The 13,293-nt window shown below is 42.9% G+C and overlaps 1 long non-coding RNA gene across 1 annotated transcript in view; it reads left to right on the forward strand.

The window, feature by feature from the left end:
• LOC116183645 (uncharacterized) overlaps positions 1-13,293 on the forward strand; it is a 57,366-nt gene that overhangs the window by 41,112 nt on the left and 2,961 nt on the right. Inside the window, exon 2 of the long non-coding RNA XR_004148305.2 lies at positions 10,252-10,287. This is a non-coding gene — a long non-coding RNA (uncharacterized LOC116183645). The remainder of the gene's footprint in view (positions 1-10,251; positions 10,288-13,293) is intronic.

Genomic DNA, 13,293 nt, shown 5'->3' on the forward strand with positions numbered 1-13,293 from the left:
AGTTTTTAAACCTGGAAAATTTTAACACCACACTAGAAACTTTCTTCTTCACAAGATATGAGTCCCAGTGTTGATTTGCCAAGGAAGAGGAATCAACATTTTCCACCCAGCAATCTGCTATGCTTGTCCAGTGACAGTTCATAACCAGCTTTCCTCATTCTGCCTTCCACTACAGATGTGTCAACGTGGTGAGAACTTGAAGTATTTAAATATTTTTGTGGGCATTTGGGCAAAATCTGATGGTATAGAAGGTGGAACGGCTTTGACAGGTGCAGCTCTTCCATCAGTGCTCTCCGTCCAGATTATTTGATGTTTTTAAAATCAGTCCTAATAGTAGTGGAAATGCCTTGGAATGTGGTGTATGACAATCATTTGGCTGCTGAGGCTTCTCTTGGTGTAATGGAATGGAGAGAAAAGGTAAGAAGGGCTTTCTGGGAAAGGGACCTTTATAATTGAATTACAAAAACTTTCATTCAGGAAATTCTCAACTTGGCTTAACTCTCCTACATTCAGTTCTTTAGAAGGAACTTCCTTTCTACAACCTACATAATGTGTATTTTCATGTAGGCAAGACATAATAAAAGAACAGTGAGTAGGATGTATGGGGAAAACCAGTAAAAATTTATGGTAAAGGAGGATCTGAAGGAAATAAAGGTCTAGTGGTAATTGCCATCAGACCTAACAACTTATTTTTTTGAGATGCTGACCTGGCTATTTACCAAGCTCTTCCTGGGCAGAACTTGTTGGTTAGCAGCCAGCTGAGATGAGAAATCAACTCAGCTGCAGGACTATGATGCGGTTCTCCAAAATACACATTGAGATTTGTGAATTTACAAGAGGGAAGCAACACTGTCCCTTTAATAATAAATTGTTGTATAATTTATTATTAAAGACATCAGCCATTCAGAACTAACAGGAATTTATTGACCTGAAGTAGGATCCTTTGTAGCTTTTCTGAGCCATTACTACGTGTGAGTACCTACAACCAGGAACACCAAGTCTCCACTGCTGCTGATGAATTCACACATGATGCTGAAGTTTCAAAACACTGAAGTCTGGGCAATATTTTTCACAAGATGGATTGGCATTTTTAATAATTCCAGATCCCAAACACATATGAAATGAGCCCTTGATGAGAAAGGTCTGATTACAAATAACCTGCAGAGAGATGAAAGTTTGTTTTTAATATCTGCCTTTGACTTTCAAGAGGCTTCAAAAGAAGGCAAAGACTAGAAAACAGTTTGATTTAATACTGTTAGATGTGTGAAATAAAATGCTGGACAATAAGAGATGTAAAACAAGCAACAAGTGCAAATGACTTAAATCAAATTAAAGAGCTAATTGAAAATAATGGAATTAAACCCTTTTTTGGTTGTTTTTATTCATCTGGTCTTCAGCACTGTTTGCAACAGCATTTTTTTTTTTTTTTTATCTTCTTTACTTTGAAGAACAAACTTTCTCTGCCATGAAAGACAATGATTTTAATCAGGCTCTGAAATGTCATTCTCTGGGGATGTGGCTGTTAAATGCCAGCAAGAAAGAGAAGCACCATCGGCACAAACCAGCAGGGCAGCCACGGAGCGGAGCGGCCTCGGCGCGGGGAGCTCTGATACCACACCTGATCCCGAGATCTTCAGCTCCCATCACAGTGATCCTCACCAACACAGCCTTGCTTGCATTATCCCTATACCTAAAGGAATTATTTTTTTGTGACACAGACACCCAAACCTCCAGCTGAGCAGATCCCGGACCTCGGCGAGGAGCCACGGGGTATCCGCTGGTAAATCTCTGTTTTCAGAACAGATCACCCAGTGTGCAGTGAGCTTTGGCTGGTTTTAAGCAACCGAAGGGGAATGGGCTTTACATGAGGGCATTTTGGTGGTTTTTCATTCATTAAAGCAAAGGAGTGACCCCCCTGCAGTGGGGTTGGTGTGGCTGCAAACCTGCCTGTGCTGCTCAGGAATGCTCCTGGTTCTCCTGGGAGAGGAGGTGTCCCAGCAGGAGCACGAGTGTCCTTCTGGCTCCTCACTGCCCCACTGCTCTTACCCTGCCTTGCAGTGCCACGCTGACTTCTCCTTGCTCTCCTCTGCCCACTCCTCGACCCCAGCTGGGTTTGAGCTCCAGGGCAGGGATGGCTCAGCAAAGGTGCATTTGCCCAAAGGGACTGAAGCTTTCAGTGCTTAGAAAAATCCTATTGAGCAGAATTGAGGCTTTTAAGGGTCTTATCAAACTTAAATGATGATTCTGTGATTGTAGAGCACATCTGCAGGAGCTTGTTACCCACAGACCTCGAATGAGGCTTGGCTTTGCAGAGCAAAATTAAACCTGTTATAAGCATTTTGTACAGAAAATTCCCCCATAAAACCCGGTCATCAGTGTTCAGAAAGTTTCTTTTTTTTGACTGCAGGCTCACAGAAATAACTTCCCTGTGGAGTTCAGAGGTGAGAAGCACAGCAGGCTCAGCTGCTCCTTGGCTTTAGACGTTATTTTTGCTTTACCCCATCCTACACAGGAGCAAACCATGCTTGGAGCAACCTGGTCCAGTGGAAGGTGTCCCTGCCCATGGCAGGGAATGGAATGAGATGATATTTTTGTTCCTTCCAACCCAACCCACTCTAGGATTCTGTGATTAACTTTTCTGACTTTCTCATGGGCAGCTTAATTTTAAGTCTTGCAGAAGAACAAGAGGAAAACCAGCTGAGACAGCACGAGGACAATTCCCTGCATGTAGAATTTTTTAAAAATGAAATTATTTCCCCTGTGTAATGCTACACTGCCTCTTTATTAGAGGGACAGGAGAAGTGTGTGCTTGCTCAGTGCTGAGCTCTCATGGTATGCAAGGGTTGCACAGAAAAAAATCATTCCTGGTGCTAAAAACCAACCTGACTCTGCTCCTTAAGTTTAGTGAAATATCCAATCAGTCTCAGTGGGTTTTTCAGGAAAAGGAATAAATAAAATAACAGGAAGAAAAAAAAAAAAAAAAAAAGAAGAAAAAAGGGGGGAAAGAAAGAAGAGAGAAAACCCACCAACCCTGGTGTGTTCCCATAATAAAGGGTCTAAAAATGCCCCACTCATTGATGCAAAATTACACTTATTGTTTATCCTCCTTCTACTTCACACAGCTTTATACAATACACACCACGAAAAATACAAGCAAACAACCGACACATTAGTTAAGAGACCTTCCATTTTACTTTGGCAGTTCATGATAATGGAATTTAATTGTGGAAAAAGCTGAATAATTTTAGCTGAATGTCATTTGGTTCATTCAAACTGGGAATCAGGGACATTTTTAACAAAGGTTTTCAAACTTCTTTTGAAATCAGGAAGCTGCTGTGCACAGATAAGGGGAGAGGTTTGAGGATTCTCTATCAGAAATTTCAAGGTTTTTTCCATCTGCTTTTTCACATTAACTGGTAATTATCCAGAAAGGCACATAATAGTGCAGAAATGACAGAAGCTGACAAAGGTTTTCCTAAGATATGTAAATTGTCAGTGATAGGCAAGGTGCAACAGAAAGGCTTTCTACAGCACAATTATTTATGCCAGTTTCATTTGCTTTTAGGTAGCACTGATGGTTCTACCCCACCGCCGCCTTTATCACAGGCACTGCACATTCCCTCACCACCAGCACACAGGGAAGTGGCAAAAACTGAGCTTGGAGCTTGGTGGTCTCCTCCAATGCCTCTATTTTCTATTGAATACGTGCACAGGGGGCTGCGTGTGGAGATATTTCTGAGGTGGTTCTTACCTTCCCCTTCATTCCTCACTCTGCAGAAATAAAGAAAGAACGTGATCCTTCCCAGTGAAACAGCTCCCACATGGTGGTGGTCTCAGAGCCCACCTTCCTCACTCAGCTGTTTGTCTCTGAGGTTCATTAGCACTCTCTGCTAATTTCCTAATTCCAGCAGACAGATGAACCCCTTAGACCTGCTCAGACAAAGTTCCTTCCTGCAGCTCTCTCTGTGCAGGGCTTCTCTTGATGGGGTTGGAAAGGTGAGTGGTGGGACCACCCACTCCATTTGCCTTTAAAAGTCCATTCTGGGAATGTAGAATCGAGGAATATTTTGAGCTGGAGGGGACTTTTTGAAGGTCATCCAGTCCAACCCCCTCCATGAGCAGGGAAGGATGATTCGGGTACCCTTAGGTTCTACTCCTCAAGGGAGGAAAGATCCCCTCTCCCTAAATTGTCCACTAAGTCTCAGGAATTCTTACCCATGGCATTACAAACATGCCATCCCCTTGACCTGTCCCAGCAGGTCCAGCTCTTGAACAGGGTTTTATTTTAGGATATTTTAAGTCTCTGTTGTACAGGCAGAAGCATTGGGTTTTGATAAATACCCCTTTGCCAAAGGAGAAGTTGGGCTGGGCTTCTGAGTCCTTTTGGGAACTTAATTCTTATTTAAGTAGAGAGTAAGGGGCTGTTCTGGGCGAAATTCCTGCCTGACCTCCCCCTCATCCAGCTCAGAGCAGAATTACAGGTTTTAATTCACCTTTCCTGGGGATAGGACTTCCCATGTAACTTCCCATGTACCAAGAGGTTATAGGATCTTTAATGGATGGAAGGACTTCACCTGCTGTAGTAGCACCAGAGGTGTTGTGGTGGGATCATCACTTCCCAGCAGCACATAAGGGATGTTAAAGTACCCTGACGGGAGGAGTTTCCATGTGTTTGTGGGGGTGGAATTAATTTCCTTTATGGTAATAGTCCCTGAAGTTAATGGGTGCTGAGAGAAAGGAAACAAGATGCAACACAACAGATTTGTATTAAAAAAAAATCAACAAGATTGCATTTGAAAGTCAATAGGCTTTGCTATTAACTCTAAGGACCTTTTCTCCTATCTGGTGCTTTGTTTTCCCAAATCAGGGAGGTCAAACTCAAGTGAAAGGCTTTGGGAGGGATGGAGAGGGAGGATTTCACCCACCAGAGCCTTTGGGCTGCAGCTGCTACCTAAGCAGTGTCTGTCCATGCAGGAACTAGCCTGGGGTTGCTTGTTTTCCTTATTTTATTTGATTTTTTAAAAGATGGACTTTCTTCTGGGGACTTTTATACCGTAAAGATTCAACAAAAACTTCCAAGAGCTCCTTGGTCAGTGCTGAACCCCAGCAGGATGTGCTGGCTCTGGGGCTTTGGAAACATCCCAGCTGATTTTTGGGGGCTGCAGCCCCAAAATAACTCATGTGTTCATGTCCCCTTTTGTCCCCATTTCTGTTAATTCCCAGACTCCTTCCTTTCCCTGGGCAGCCCCTGGTAGTGCTGGAGAGGCAAAACCAGCAGCTCCAGCTGCTGACACTGGGCTGTAGCTCCACTGAATGCTGTGAAAGCAAAAAAAGGCATCAAACGTGCCTGTGTTTAAGCAGAAGTCTATAAATTATTAATTGCAAAAGGAAACCCCAGCTCATGCTCAGGGGACAAGATGAGGTGTAGGACCAGATCCCAAGCCCAGCTGGAAATGGATTTTGGGAATATGCAGGTTAAATGAATTAAATGAGGTGTGTGGGCCAGCAGCATCCTGCTGATGTTCACACAGAGCATTTAGGATATTAAAAAATTGCCCAAGTGGTAATTCCATCCTTTAACTTTCTGGATTTTCTTTGGTTTTACTTTTTTTAGGTTTCTTTTTTTAAAATAAAGTTTAAATTAGATCAAAAACCAGCCGGCCTGTGAAGATGGTCCCAAGTGGTTTGTGCACAGCAGAGCTGAGGGCTTTGGAGTTGTCACACACAGACATCAGGTGGGAGCTGGAAAAAGCACTTTGAAGAGGCACAAAGGCACTTAAGGACAGAAACCCTGAGGATGCTCAATAAACAATCACAGGAATGGTGCCTGCACCGTGAGTGTGACTTTACCATTGTTGCACATTTCTGCTCCTGTTTGTAATGACATTCTGGCCACTGTCTAAATACACAGAAATGGCCTGAATGCATCATCTGGGTTATCTGATGTTAGTTCCAGTTTTTGGAGCTTTTGTTCTACAGCCTCTTGGTAGACTTTGAAAGAAGAAAAGGGGAAAAAAATTAAACATATTTCAGAGTAATTGAACTGTGTTCACATTAACTTACACTAAAATTATTTTTAATTAAATGAACTTCCCCTGTTTGTAGCTGGAAGGTACTTGTGTGAGATAAAAACTCCATTCTAAAAACACTGAGACTCACCAGCATTTAATTAGCATCACAACTCGAGGCAGAGGGAGCAGGGAGGTGGGTCTGTGCTGCTGGGTGGGATTTTGGGAAGGGATGCTCAGCCCCCATCCCAGAGCCCACCCAGTACTGCGAGGAACACCAGGAGGGGAAATCACACCTAGGATTTGACACAGTTTGTGGCAAAAGCAATTATAATTAACATTATATTAAATATTAAGTCAAGATCATAAAATGTTGATTGGTACTGATTAGCTGCATAATCCACAATTAGAAATCACTGCACCCTTCAGCAGGTACTGTAGTGCCTTGCCTGTGATTTCACTGCTAAATTAAGCGAGAGTGATTCAGCTTTTGCCCTGAGTTTTACTCCTGCATTTCACTTAGGGCAGAAGCACATCCAGGTGAAGAAAGGCACAGGATCTGTTTCCACTCACGCTGCTCCCAAATTACCCATCCTAAGGGCAGCTCCCCACCCCTTCCATGCCCATGGAGAAGCAATGGCCAAATTGCCCAGGACCATTCTCAGCTCTGCTTTGGATGTGTCGAAAAGATGCAGGGAGAAGCTTTGGAATTGCCTGGGGAAGTGTTGGAGTCCCCATCCCTGGAGGGGTTCAAAATCCACATGGATGTGGCATTTGGGGACATGGGGTAGTGCTGGCCTTGGCAGTGCTGGGGGATGTTTGGTCACAATGATCTTAGAGGGTTTCCCCAACCTAAATGATTCCATGAGTGGATGGAATCCTGCATCCTCTGAAAATCCCTCGTGCATTTCCTCACCCCAGAACAGGGACTGCAGAAGCTCAAGCTGAGGCCGTGTCCTGCTGGCTCGAGCCAAGATGAAGAAGCATTAGGCAGCTCCAAGATAATGATTTCTTTTTGGCCCAAACTCAAAATGCACCTCAGGACACTTCATCAAGGAGGCAGCAAAAAGAGGTTCTTTATTCTGATTTGATTTTAGAAGACCAAACCCATCTGTGCCTCACTCGTTAAAGGGGTGGAAACAGGGACCCTGTGGGGAGGTTGGTGGCTCTGGGCTGAGGAGCTGCTGCAGGAGGATGAATTATTCGGGGTGTTATCAAGACTTGCTGCAGCAGCCCTGCTTTCCCCTAATTTTATGGGTCTATTTATCCTGGATATCCATTTGTAATGGATAATGTCATCATCACACACTGGGAAACGCTCAAGTTTTGTTGAAGTAAAGAACAAAGTCCCCTAAACCAGGAGGTTTTATGTCTTTCCTGCTAATTTCAGTCACTGCCTTGGCTGGAGACCCAGCTGTGATTTTCCACAGTAGAGCTGGATAAAAATAATAAAATTTGGAGGATAAAATCCTAAACCCATGGCAGCGTGGCTGCTCCTACTGGAGCTCCAGCAGCCTCCTTGCAGCCGAGCTGATCCAGAGGGACCCAGGGAGGCTGTGCTGGGCACCCGCTGGCAAACCCAGGGCAGCAGAGAGAAAACACATTGTCATAATTTCCTCTTTTCCAAAGGCACTTTGGAGTCCTAGGGAAGAAACCTTTTCATTCCTTCTGCTGTTATCTCTGGCTCTGATTAGCATTGCCTGGGAGTGGAGCTGAGGTTCTGGGCAGAGCCTCAATCAATTAAATCAATGCGGCCGTGACGCTCCAGTGATTTTCCCTAACCAAGGGCTGAGCCTAAAAGGAGGGCACAGGGAATCACAGGGAATGTGGTGCTGGGCAGGTGGGGAAAGGCAGGAAAGCTGGGCTGAAATCCCTGTTTCCCTGTGCTGCATATCATGGAATGCAGCCCTGGACTGGGTCAGGGAGGTACTTGCACTCACACACTCGTTCCCACAATACTTTTTCTCCTTATTGTATTAATGACCATATTTTTATTTAAATCAATACATTTAAAAAATTATATATTTATATTTATATTATATTTCTATTTATATTATATTTATATTATTTATATATTTTATATATAGTATATGTTTAATATGTGTGTGTGTGTGTGTATATATATACATTTTTATTTTAAATTAATGAGATGGCATAGACCTTCTCCATTTTTAAGAGCTATTTTTGGCTAGTCCAGGGAATCCTCTGCCGTGCCTGAGTTCCTCAAGCAGCCATGCATCCCAAGATCTTTGTCCAACTACAAAGCATCCAAACCCCACTGGCATTCTTGCAACAACCTGGAAACACCAGCGAGCACCAGAAAACGCTCCCAAACCTGGCATGTTCTTTGCTGAAGCATTGAGAGTGTAGGGGCTACCTCTGGGTAAATAAGTTCAAAAATTCAAGAAGATTCCCATGCCATGACTATCAAAACCGAGGTATTTCCACTCTTTTGGCACGTTCATTAAAAAAAAAATTAAAATTGTAAAAAATAAAAGCAGAATATCCTCTGTCTGTCAGCCTTCCCTGGGCAGGAGGTGCTGGGCACAGGGTGCTGCATTCCCAGTATAAAACTGGATTTGCATCTCCTGCCTGGGATGTACAGCAAATCCCTCCATCCAGCACACGCCTTTTGGCTTCTGGAACACTGGAAATGTCTCTTTTTTTCTGCCTGCAGAACCAATGCATTAACTCTGAGAAGGGGCAGCACAAGGAAAGCCTGGAGCTGCTGCTCACCCTGGAGCTGGAACATCCTTTGAGCACCAGCAAAGCAAGAGAAAGCAAAAGCACCCCTCTAAAATGGCTGCAAACAGAAGGTCTCTGCAGTCCCTCCTTAAACACTGAAGATATTTTCATTTTAAAATATCTACTTAAAAGCAGGTTTAATCTCAAAACGGCATTTTCCATTAAAAAAAAAAAAATCACATGCACACAAAAAACCCCCACCTTCAAAAATGTCTTGAGTTATTTCTCCTTCAATTTTTTTTTTCCAATTAAATTAATTTAAACAGAGTGAAAAATGCTTTATGCCCTAAGAGCCTGAAACGTCTGGTGTCAGCTGAAACGGGCACTTGTGCTCTCAGCTTCAGCCCTCGCTGCAGGCACCTCTGCTTTGAAGCCTTTGAAGTGTTTGTGGCACAGGAAGAGTCTCTCCTCAGAGAACACCAGTTATTTTACAGATATTTAATGTGTGAAGTGTGTGTGCCTGTGTTTGGGTTCGGATAACGGGGGTTTCACAAGGCAGGTGGGAAAACAGGGGTGGGATCTTGATTTACAGAGGAAAACTGAAGGAAAAACCACCTTGAGAGCATCTCTGAAGATGCTTCCAGCCTTCATCAGCACCATCCTGAAGATGCAGATGAAATTATCTGACCTTCAGAGGGACCAAAGTATTTTTTTTAGTGCCTTTAGAATCCATTCACTTTCCCAGCACCAGGATTTCCTTTAGAAGAAAGGATGCCACCAAAAAAGCCTGGGGACACCAGGAGCACGGGGCTGAGGGTGCCCGTCCCCACAGGGCAGCTGGTACCTCCCCCCAAGCTTATTTTAGGGCTGTGATGCAAAACCTGGCAATAAATTTGATTAATGGCTGGATTTTGGAGCTAATTATTTAACTCATGTAATGACCTTGTTTGTGATTTGAGAGGTAAAACCTCTGCCTGTATTTCATGGGGGCTGATGCAAAATTTCCACCTCAACACCCAGCAGAACCAATTTTGAGGCTGATTTGTTTAAATTGTTACATTTTCCTTCTTTTTTGAGGGGCAGGGATGCCCAAAGATTGATGCCTCTGTTTCAGTACAAGCCACATTTATTCATTGGGCACTGCAATTATTCCAGCTTGTAACCAATGAAGTTTAATTAATATTAAAATCTTAAATCAGCCAGCTCAGCCAATATTATTTGAGCACTGATGGTTTGTTGAACATCTTCTCTCATGGACTGGTATTTAAATAGAAAAAAAATTTAAAAAAATCTTATATCTGAAATGGAAAAACAATTATGTTCTGTGACTTTGCAGAGTTGTTTTTGAGGACGTGTAATATATTTTTGAAGAGTCTCTATTCTAGGAGAGGCTCTTTCTTCTTGGTGTTTGTTGCTTCTCTTAATGTAAACACAAGGAAATATTGGGTAATGGATAGGGAAATACATAGATAATATACAGATACATAGAGAATATAAAATAAACCCTCTCTTTTTCAAAAAATTGCTCTTCATGCTACTGTATTTTTAATTTTTCCAGATTTCCTGCTGCTGTCTTTGACTCAGCCAAGGCCAGGTGAGACTTTTTCCTTCTTTGCAGATCCTGAACTTTATAAAGCTTCAGTCTATCTTTCCACAACCAAATGTTTAGTACCTGCCAGACTATTGTTTTCCTTTGGTATTTCTTTTTAACAATAATCCCACTCTTTAACCCACTGGTTCTTTTGAGTGGAACCAAGGATTCATCTGATCTAGGAGATAAGAGTATCACCTTCTCTCCTGACAATTTCCAAACTAAATTCAGCAGAGAATCTTGGCTATATCTAGAAAATAGGTGATTTTTATTTTTTTATTTAAAGAGGAGGAGAGAATACTTGTAGGGGAAAAAAAAAACAAAAACAAGAGAGAGAAGGAAGAAAGAAGATCAGTGAATGTCCAGCATTGATTTAGAAACAGGCAGGGGGAAAAGGAGCCTTTCCCAATCCATTCCATTTATGGTTATTAGTATTGATATTGTATTTCTCTTGGCTCCCAAAAGGAAAAGTGGGAAATGAATTAGGAAAAAAAAATACTTTTCTGTAAATAATTTTTTCCAATTCATATGTTTTTTAGGAAATGGGGTGGGGGGAAATCTGCTTCTCAAATGTCAAGGACTTGAAAGACTAAAAATACATCACCGGAATAAATAAATTAACCCAGAAGACAGGACTGATGCTCTGCAGGCATCAGGGATTAAATAAATTCACTAAATTCAAAGTGGTACTGCAGATAAGGGCTCTTTGTGCTGCAGCATGTACAGCTTATTGATTGTGGGACTGAGGTGCTGTGCACTCTTGTAGAGGGGCTCTGCTGATAGGGCTGAATCCTGCCCCAGCCGCAGCCCCGCGCCTCTCCCCATTTGTTTTAATTTGTCTGTGCCTTCATTTGCTGCACCACATCTGTGCCTCTCCCCCCTGCACTGCCTGAGGGACAAGGGGCACTTCAGGAGGTGCTGAGCCAGCAGGACGGGGCTGCTGCAGGGGCTGTGGGCACCTTCCACAGGGATGGAACACCCAGCTCTTCCCGTTCGCAGCGGGTTTTGGGGGCACTCAGGGGACAAGGGGTCCTTAGGGGACCAGCTCCAGTGGGGATCCTGGTTCTACACACCCACATTTTGTTACAGGAACCACCAAGGAATGTGTCTGACCAAAGTCAAAATATGACCTGGACAGATAAGATGAATTTTTCTGGACAAAAAAAGAAAAAGTGGCAAGGTTTGTGGTAAATCCCAGAGGGGCTGTTGCACACCCAGCTGGAATGAAGATGGGCAAGTTCCAACTTACCTGTTTTCCATGGTAGAGGATGCTTTCAACCCCTTGGTCAGATGCTGAAGTGTCAAAGTCACTTCACACTAACACAGAAGGACATTTAATTCCTCCTTTGGAAGCTCTCCTGGTGCTCAGCTCAGGTTTCCTCCACAGGTTGCTCTGAAGGGCTAGCAGAGCTCTCCAAACACAGAATTTCATCATTTCCCAAGGAAGAGAGAATCCCGCAGGCCTCTGGAGGGGTGAGGAAGCAGCTGGGCAGGGCCGTGATGCTCTCGGGGTGTGCTGCTGCCCTGGGCCACCTCTCCTGGGGCGAGGTGGAGCCAAGCACCAGCACCTTCCCAGCCCTGGGGCACCCCTGGGTGCTGCCTTCAGAATCGCTGCAAAAAGAGCTGATCTGACCAAGGAGAAGGACCCTCATCATTAATTGTTGTCTCTGAGGCATGAGGGAAGAGCTCACAAAGAGCTCCATGGCATGAAAGAAGTTGCTACAGGGACTTTTGGGTGACCTCCCCAAATCCCTGTATTTCCCTCAGGTTTGGCAAATCTCCCAGTATCTTTCACCAAAATCAAGCTCTTAATCTCAAGACACCTCTCCTACGTAAGGCTGCCTCCTGAGCACGATCCACAGGGCCCGTGTTTCAACACCCAGGATTCATTAATATTTCCTGCAGAGTGCTCAGTAAGTAGCAAAATAAAGCAGGAAGTGTCCCAGATGCTGGAAAGAAAAAATGGAATTATTCATTGCTTACTAACATCAAATGCTAATGTGAGAAAAGCATCCTTGAAGAAATCCTTGACTAAAATTCATCAGAGTGATGTGAAATCACTGTTTTAATTATGCATTTTGAATGTATTTATTAGTGCCGGTTCTGATCTGACTTACAGATGTTTAGCAGTGATAAGGGTCTGCTGCAGCCTTTGGAATTACTCATGATTTATAATGACAAAACTTGGATCAGAATTAGGTCCTTGTCACTACTCTATAATATCCTTTCATCAAACTTCACATTCAACAGATGAAAGCGAGCATGGTTTCTGCAATTTCCAACTCTACCACTGAGCCCATGAGTTCCTTTTTTAAAAAATTTCTCCTACAGAAGTGATGACTCTTTCAGCAAATTTTGTCTGCTTGAGTTATACTTGCCATGGGAAACTTGAGGGCAAAGGAATTGAAGTCTTTCATCCACCAAAATGATGTATTTGGCCTTGTGCTGGCAATAAATATGGAATGTGAATGAAAGAGTTAATTTCTTTAATTATGCAACTCTACAATCTCATTATTTCTTATTTTTGTGACTATTAGATAGATATCTAATTTTGAGAGATTTTCCAAACCTGTGGGAAATCAAGGATTTTATGAGGCTACCCAAAAGCTCAATACCAGACAACCATTGGATGTGCACAATACCACATATTTTAAATAAAACACCCTCTGTTCAAGAATGATTCAAAGCCATGTGGCATATTTCCAAAGAATGATGGAATTTTAAGCTATTGCTTGTTCTAGAGCTGATCCAGAAAGAGCAAGTCTCCAGGGATGCTTTACTCCCTAAGGCATGAATGCATGATTAAGCTAAATGTATTCCATAAATGCCTTGATGACATTAAACTAAATTTTTTAAAGAACAGATGGAGAAAGTTAATAAATATTTCATTCTATAATATAAAACTCACTTCTATATTCACAACTTCAGGGATCCTCAGCTTCACAGATATCAATAAGTCTGATGGATTTCTTGCTGCATTCTCATTCTTTGCCCTGGTGTCTCTTATGG

This window comes from Lonchura striata, chromosome 14, assembly GCF_046129695.1.
Source record: "Lonchura striata isolate bLonStr1 chromosome 14, bLonStr1.mat, whole genome shotgun sequence".
Lineage (NCBI taxonomy): Eukaryota > Metazoa > Chordata > Aves > Passeriformes > Estrildidae > Lonchura > Lonchura striata.